We start from the raw sequence: 8,401 nt of genomic DNA, 5'->3' as shown, positions 1-8,401 counted from the left end.
TCCCATTTTCACTTTACAAATAGGTGGGGCTGCCTTTCTGCAAGACACTGCAACCCCCCACTCCATGGCCATTTGTCTTTATCTAATTCCATCATCTCAGATGCCAAAGGTTCCCTTTCACCCTTGTTTGCATTTGCTTGTCATGCATGACCCTCTGTATTTTGTCTGTGCCTTCCACTTCTCCTTGACAGGCTGAAGATTTTTTCCTTTTTTAAAATAAATGGAGGTGGAGGGGGCAACTTCTTTCCAAAGCTCAGTTCATTCTCAGCCGCTTTTTCCCTTTACCAGGTCAAAAGAGGTGAAATCCACTCTTAGCTACATACTTTTTTTTTTTAACCCTTGCCAATGGAAAAAAAAAAAGAAAATCATACTTGATGGCATGCAGCTTGTACTTTTCAGGCTCTGAGATAATAATAACAGTCTCAAGAGGCTGTGTCTGAGAATACAGCCTTGCTCTTTAATCTCATCAGTTATTACCGATGGATTTGAAATGCAAGGTGACTCTCATGGCGCAATTAGACACAAGCTCAACAGGCACTCGTTACTATAGAACCTAGTTCTCAGTGATGTGGCCAACCTGTGTTTGGATTGTACCACATAACAGCTGCAGGTTGAGTCTCACATTATGGAACTCCTTGGAACAGTGACACCCCCTGCACTTTGTAAAGTAGCTATTCCCAGAGAATGCTTGCAGTCTAACTGATTTGCTTATTTCCTGCATGGAGGGGATTTTTTGTACGGGGAATAATGCAATCCTGCATGTGCACACTGAAGAGGTAGAAGCTGGACACAGGTTTACTGTCTCTGTGAGAGAGGGACACAAGTCTCTGTTCTCCCTAGAGATAGAAACAGACAGATAGTTTGATTTCAGTTCATTTTGTAAATACATGTGCTCACACACATACTCAGGATGCTACAAGTGGAGAGGGAGCTCATCTGCTCGGGTCCTGCTTGCAGACTGCCCACAATTATCTGGTTGACTACCTTGAGACCAAGATGTTGGATTAGATGGGCCTGATCCAGCAGGCTCTTCTTACATTCTAATGTTCTTGTTGTTGGCATTCAGAGGGCCGGGAGGCCAGCTGATAAGCCCCAGCTGTGCTGTCTCCATCCATCGGCCCGTGCTCCGACGTAACTCAGTGACCCGGACTTCAAAAGCCAGGGCACGCAATTAGCAGAGTGTACTGTGCATGCAGAAGTAGGCATGAGGCTGTGAAAGCATACTATTACTACAGATTTATTGCTCGTAAAGGTAAAGGGACCCCTGACCATTAGGTCCAGTCATGTCCGACTCTGGGGTTGCGGCGCTCATCTCACTTTATTGGCCGAGGGAGCAGGCGTATAGCTTCCGGATCATGTGGCCAGCATGACTAAGCTGCTTCTGGTGAACCAGAGCAGCACACGGAAACACCATTTACCTTCCCGCCGGAGTGGTACCTATTTATCTACTTGCACTTTGATGTGCTTTCGAACTGCTAGGTTGGCATAAATCAGGTTGGCATAAATACTCATAAATCAGAACAATGAAATATGTCGTCTCTCTCTCATGTCCTCTTGGAGAGAACAGCAAAAGCAATACACAAATGGAAGTTCCCAGCACACTGTGCTGGAATGTAAACAGACATGTGACATGCAACAATCTCATGCCTGTTCCTTAAGGTGGAATGGAAATGTCAACACTTATGATGTAGGCAGTGTTACTAAGAGAAACACTGCCACCAAAAGATCTAGTCGTATTGGTTTCTCTTTACTCACCTTTAGCAATGTGTACCCAAAAAGTTACCCAAGTCAATTTCCCTGACCCCCCCAAAAAATGCTGAAGGCAAAAAAAGGGAGGGACAGTTGGCTGGGCCTGGGAAGTGATCTATTCCTCTTAGCAAGAGGTAGTGGTTCCTTCCTGCTTGAAGGAGGCAGTGGTAAAACCACTCTTCAAGAAACTCTCCCTAGATTCAAAACATCTAAGTAACGACTGGCTAGTAACTAATCCCCCCATCTTGGGCAAGGTTCTTGAGCAAGTGTTCACAAACCAGATCTTGGAGGAAACTGATTTTCTAAATCACTTTTAATTGGGGTTTGGGCCAGGTTGTGGCACAGAAACTGCTTTGGTCGCCCTGCATAATGACCTCTGTCGGGAAAAAGACGAGAGAAATGTGTCCCTGTTAATTCTCCTTGATCCCTCAGTGGTTTTCCATGCCATCAACCATGCTATCCTTCTGGAGCGGGATGTCCAAGTTAGGGGTGGTACCAGTTTGTGGGGTTTTTGTTCTTGATTATATTATGTATCATGTGGTTTTAATCTTGTATTTTTATGTTGTGAACTGCCCTGAGATCTATGGTGGTATAGAAATTTAACTAAAATATAAAAATATTGGGACACCTTGCCTACCCTGAATGTGGTTGCACTTCCCCTGAAGGCGCAAGTTCACACTTTGGGGTGCTTCTGAATCCAGCTTTGTCACTTGAGGCTCAGGTAGCCTCAGTGGCTAGAAGTGTCCTTTACTAACTGAAACCAGTTCAACAGCTAGTGGCTCTCCGCTGAATATCTTAATGTATAGGTAGGTACCTATGGAGACAGGCTGTCCTTCATGCACCCTGGTGCTAAGCTATGGAGGGTTTTTATAGTGAAAAACCAGCACTTTCATGTCTGGACTCAGCCAGCAAACTGGAAGACACTGTGATTAGCATTGCACAGGCATGATATGATCTGGCAGTTGCATTCTGCACTAACTGCATTTTCCAAACAGTCTTCAAAGGCAAGCCCATATAGAAGACATGACAATACTGTAGTCTAATCTGGAGCCTATCAGACATGGATAACTGTGCCCAGGTTCTCTCTGCCTGGCCTAAGATGCTCAGAGCTGCTCAGTGCCACAGAAGCTACTTTTGCCTCTCCTTCCAGGGGAGTTCAGTCCTGTCTAGCATAGACTGAATGACACCATTCCCTTGGCTGGATTAACACCTTTTGGATCCCTGCCATTATTTTCCTTGTTATGTTAACACATGAGCAGCAGCATTTATCTAAGCAATTAAAATTTGAAAAGTGCCTATTAAATATTCAAATAAAACCAATATTTTAGATGTTAATACTTCAGTGAGTGGTTTCATAATGATGAGGAGCTTTATCATTCTGGTGGTGATTTTCTAATTAGAATTGGTCACAGTACGGGTTAGGTTTTATCCAAGCTGTCAAGCGCTGAGCTCCAAAAGATAGAAAAATAAGAAGCTGCGGTCGTAGTCTCAGTTGCACATACATAAATCCTATTTCTTTCAGTGGTATCAGAGTACACACAGCTGGGCAGGATCACAGCCTAAGACACAGCGGCTGAGTCGTAATATGAGCTGGTGTGCATGGGGCCACAGGCAGGATTGCTGCAGCAGGCCACACCTCCAGCCTGTGCATACAAAATTGAACTTCTGGGCATGTTGTCACTTTGTTCAAATGTCAGAAGCTGCTGGGATCTGTGGGATCATGTGGCAGGCAACTCAGTTGCAAATGTCAGTTTCTTGGTGAAGTTCTCCCAAGGTTCTCGAATGACTGCCCATCCAGGCTGGCCATTGGATCATATATATAAGACGGCTTTCTGTTCTAGTGGAGTCTCACTTGAACAGGGTCATTTGATGCTCTTTGTGTTCCTGTATTCTTAGCTACAGGACGTGGGTGGAGCTGTGGGTTAAACCACAAGAGCCTAGGACTTGCTGATCAGAAGGTCGGCGGTTCGAATCCCCGCAACGGGGTGAACTCCCGTTGCTCAGTCCCTGCTCCTGCCAACCTAGCAGTTCGAAAGCACATCAAAGTGCAAGTAGATAAATAGGTACCACTCCAGCGGGAAGGTAAACGGCGTTTCCGTGCGCTGCTCTGGTTTGCCAGAAGCCGCTTAGTCATGCTGGCCACATGACCCAGAAGCTGCACGCTGGCTCCCTCGGCCAATAAAGTGAGATGAGCGCCACAACCCCAGAGTCGGTCATGACTGGACCTAATGGTCGGGGTCCCTTTACCTTTACCTATTCTTAGCTACTATTTGGACCTGACTTCTGACTTATCCCAGACTGTGGCCCGTAGCCCCACCCTGATGCTCTGCCATGAATCCACTATGCGATCTAGGCTGAATTGCTCCCCTTGTCTGCAGTATTGGTACAATAACCATGACCCTACTGGCTTGCTGTACAAGTTAAGGCATATGAAACACTTCATATGAACACTGTAATGGTGAAGTATAAATGCTAACTATTACTGTTGTTGTTGCTGCTGCTGCTGTTATTCGGAGAAATTATCTGAGAATTTTATGTTAGGGACTCTCCATCTCCCCCCTTTGGTGAATTTCAGGCTCCACCCTGAAAAATATGCAATGAAATGTTGCCCTGTGCATCTAGCATTAATATTCTTGTATTACTATTGAAGGAAGCAATGGGATTGGCTGCTGGAGTGCAACTGCTCCCAGATCCCACTTGTTGCTAGGGATTCAACCTGCTATCATCTTCATACAAAATGCACATGGTCCTTCTCCAATGACAATCCACTCCAGTGACAGCGTTGGAGTGAGTGTGCAGAACCCCTTGAGAAATGTGATTATGATCAAGACTCATTTCATTTCCCTCAACTTTGCCTTGGTTTATTGCCTACCAAAGACCACTTCTCCTTTAAAAAAAACTTTCATTTTTTCTTCATATAAAATTTCAGTAACAGTTTCAGGCTCATCTATCATCAGTTTTTTGTTTCTCCCAAGTACAAGGGAGAAATATCCATTTGTTGAATAAATTATTTTTTTTACAGTGATCTGGAAGACATCTGCCTTGGCCTGTCAAGCTTTTATTGTCTGTCACTCATTTCCAGGCTCCCAGAGCACTACGGTGCAGCATGCTCCCTGATCTGTTGGACCATCTGTTGGGGGTAGATATGCTACAGGGAGCAAGATGGAAGCCTTATTTATATGACTCAATTCCTATGGGAAAACCACTGAGCCATCACAGGAAAAAAAAATGTAGAATTCATGTTCTCAGCTAAAGATAAATATCTTCTTACTTTTGCTGATAAGAAGATGGCAACACGAGTAGTGAACTCCCTTGATGACCATGTCAATACACAAGCCACACACAACAGCTTTCAATAATGGAAATAGCTAAGACACTGGAGAAGCTGAAGAGCAATCATTATAGGAAGCTGGCTTAAATTACCCCTGTTCCAAACTGGGTTCAGGAGTGGGGCTATTACCATCTGAGCTAGCCTCAGCCTAGCAGAGGGAAAGCAAGCCTTTAGTTTGACTTACACGACCCTTTTCTGCTTGCGTAAGTTCTGCCTGGTTGCCTGGTTATGTGAACAAGCTGAATAGAGCTTCTTCTAGCACAAATCAATATTCAATGCTGCCCCCTCCACTCCCCCAGAATGCCCATTTTCCAGGTCTTACAATGGCATAAGATCCTTCAGTCTCACCTGAACCCCGGCTGAGCTGGGATGAGGAAGTTAAATCAGTGTATCTCCAGATGAGTCAGGATGTGAGGCTTACACCAGGGGAGCCTGGATGCATCAGGAATCAGCTAGCTGAGCTGGAGATATGCCAGATCCTAACTTGCTCAACCTTGAAGATAGTTTGGATTGTTCCTTTAACTGGGAACATTTGGGAATGGAGTTGAGTGGCTGGAATCTCAACCAGCAGCATTCTACATTTCAGTATTTTGTTGCTGGCCCTCTTCCTGTCTCTTGATATCAAATAGTGGTGGTGGAGGAATCCATTTCAAATGGATTTATACACAGAATTTGGTGGTTCTGGCCCACCTAGCTTTGCTGATACTACACATCGAGCATCCATTTATGTTCTAGCCTTTCGTGGGGGGGGGGTGGCTTTTTTAAAAAGCCTGACTAATTATATGCAAACTAAAAAAAAAACCCTGCATATTATATTATAAAATGTGTATAAAAGAGTCAGATATTTGGCTGGACATTTGTACAGTATAATTATGTGCACTTTAGTATGTATCTTTTTATGTGCTGGTTATTTCAGAAAACCTAGAGTTTATATGTGTATAATATGCATATAATATTCTACACGTAATAGAATAATGTGTATAGCATATGAGAATTGTTTGCAGTTGTAGTACAGCTGGGGCTGGGAATAGCTTGCTTCGTGTTGAGATCAAGGGGTGACATGGAAACTTAAAAAGAATTCACACAGATAAGTGCAACATTGTGATTTTCAGAAAATCTCATCCCTAATAGTAAACGGTATGTGAATATTGTATATGCTAGGAAATTCTCTTGCCTCATAATTGCTTCTGCTAACTCATAAATAGTGTGGTTAGTGTACTGACCCAGAAAATAAATCTATCTATGTATCTATCTATCACCAAATAATTGGCTTCCTGCCTTGCTTACTAATTTGTAGAGGAAATCGGACTTTTAGCAAGTATTTCCCCCTTGACATTTGCAACATTTAGATTCCTGAGCTGGAAGAATAATAGTTACAGAAAGGGTCAAAGACTGATGGAGCTGTCCCAACACTAACTGCAGGGGGTGGTGATCAATAGTACAGCCAGGAACACAAAGCATGGGAAACAAAGCAAAAGTAAGCAAGCAAGATGCCCAGGAAAGTGACCTTGCTCATAATGGAGTGAACCGGTTGACCACTCCCTCAGTGTTTTATAACATAAGGGAGTGAAACTAATAATCCTTGATGAAGTGGTTAGGGACAGTTGTGGCTTCCTTCAGGGGTGAAAGGGCTAAATTCCTTTACATGCCGTCCTTCCCCTATTAAGATAAATTTGTCAACCTGTCTGAAGCCAGCACGAAAAATGGAGAAAATAATGTCTGGCTCAACCCTATCCGCCCATGCATAAAGTAGCCAACCAATTCAAATATCCAGCCACTTGTGTTAAGAGAGTCTGGTCAAATGCCACCAGGTTTAATTGATAATGTTAAGTAACTGTCTGATGGGCAGCAAGTGGTCTGGACTAGTTGTGAATCACTAGCGATCATCATTGCTAAACTGTGCCTGAAGCAGTTTTTACACAGTTTGGAAAACTCACCTTTGGTTTCCTAAAGGTTTCAAGTATTTGCATATGACAACAATTTGATTTGCGGAATAGCTGAATGTGCCTGTTTCTGGTCTGCATCACTTTCACATGATTTTGCCCATGAATTTGTTCCATTCCATGTCTGCATTCATCCGTGATATTTTTTTTAAAAGCTATCCAAACATGCATTTAAATGCATATTTTAAAATGAATTTAAATACATATTTTCTCTTCAAAAATAGTATATAAATGTGCATTTTTATATTTGAATGGATACATAAATTCATATCTTCATACATTTAAACTGCCTAGAACTGTGCTACAAAGCATAAGACAGCTAAGTTCTGATCTGCACATTTTATACAGGAATCTGCAATGACTGAATATGATTGAAGTTGGTTTGGATCTAACTGTGTTTGAGTCTTTGACTCACCACTGCCTGCGCTGCCAACCTGCTTCCCACCATTGCTGTTGCTGCATTACAAATATGGGAAACCTGTGGCTCACCAGAAATCAGAAATCAACCTCAGCCAGGATAGCCAGGGGTATGAATGATGGCTGTTGTAGTCCAACAACTTCAGTAGGGCCACAGTGAGGTTACGCCATATTGCAATGCCACTGCTAGCATTTCCAAATAGTTTGCATCTCCCACTGCCACTATAGTGACATTTTGCCTAATGCTATCCTTTGCTATCATGCACATGCGCATTATGCTCACAAACACAAGATCAAAGTGAGGAGGCAAATGGACCTTTAATTGATTGTTTTGAGATGTTGTCTTGCAGTTCCTAATGATTCATTATTTTTTAGTTTGGCTGGGAGCAGAAATACTGAAAGATGGAGGTCTAGAAGTTCAAATAAATTAATAAGTGGTTTAAATGTTCACAGGTGAAATGGTTTTCCAGAATACCCTTGTAAAACAACAGCAATGGTGAAGGAAGGTTCATGTTTCACATCAGAATGAAAGCTGTGTGTTTAGAGTATTGTTGCCACCCCATCTCCTCACATTCACACATGGTTATGAAGAACAGCATGTGTGGTTAGGTCCCTCTCCATGCGTAACTTCATCTGTTGCAATAAGGAAGGGGTAGATAGATCTCAGGACGCAGGTGGCACTGTGCGTGAAATATACTCAGAGTCGCAAGTGATTTCATGCTCTTTATTCAGCTCATAGTGGTGAGGAGGAAAAGAATGAAAGTCCCCTCAAGGTATCTGCTTTATATACATTATTTACACAATGGGCTGCACATGATTGGCTAATTCCGGAATTCTACTGTAAGCCAATCAGGTTGTGGATTCACTTCTATCTGGAGCATGATTGGGTAGTTCCTGCCAACCAATCATACTGCTGCATTGTTCTAGGACCAATCAGACTGCTGCATTCTGAATCCTATTG

The sequence above is a fragment of the Podarcis cretensis genome (assembly GCF_951804945.1).
Source record: "Podarcis cretensis genome assembly, chromosome: 6".
Taxonomy (NCBI): domain Eukaryota; kingdom Metazoa; phylum Chordata; class Lepidosauria; order Squamata; family Lacertidae; genus Podarcis; species Podarcis cretensis.
Note: the sequence above shows the minus strand (reverse complement) of the source record.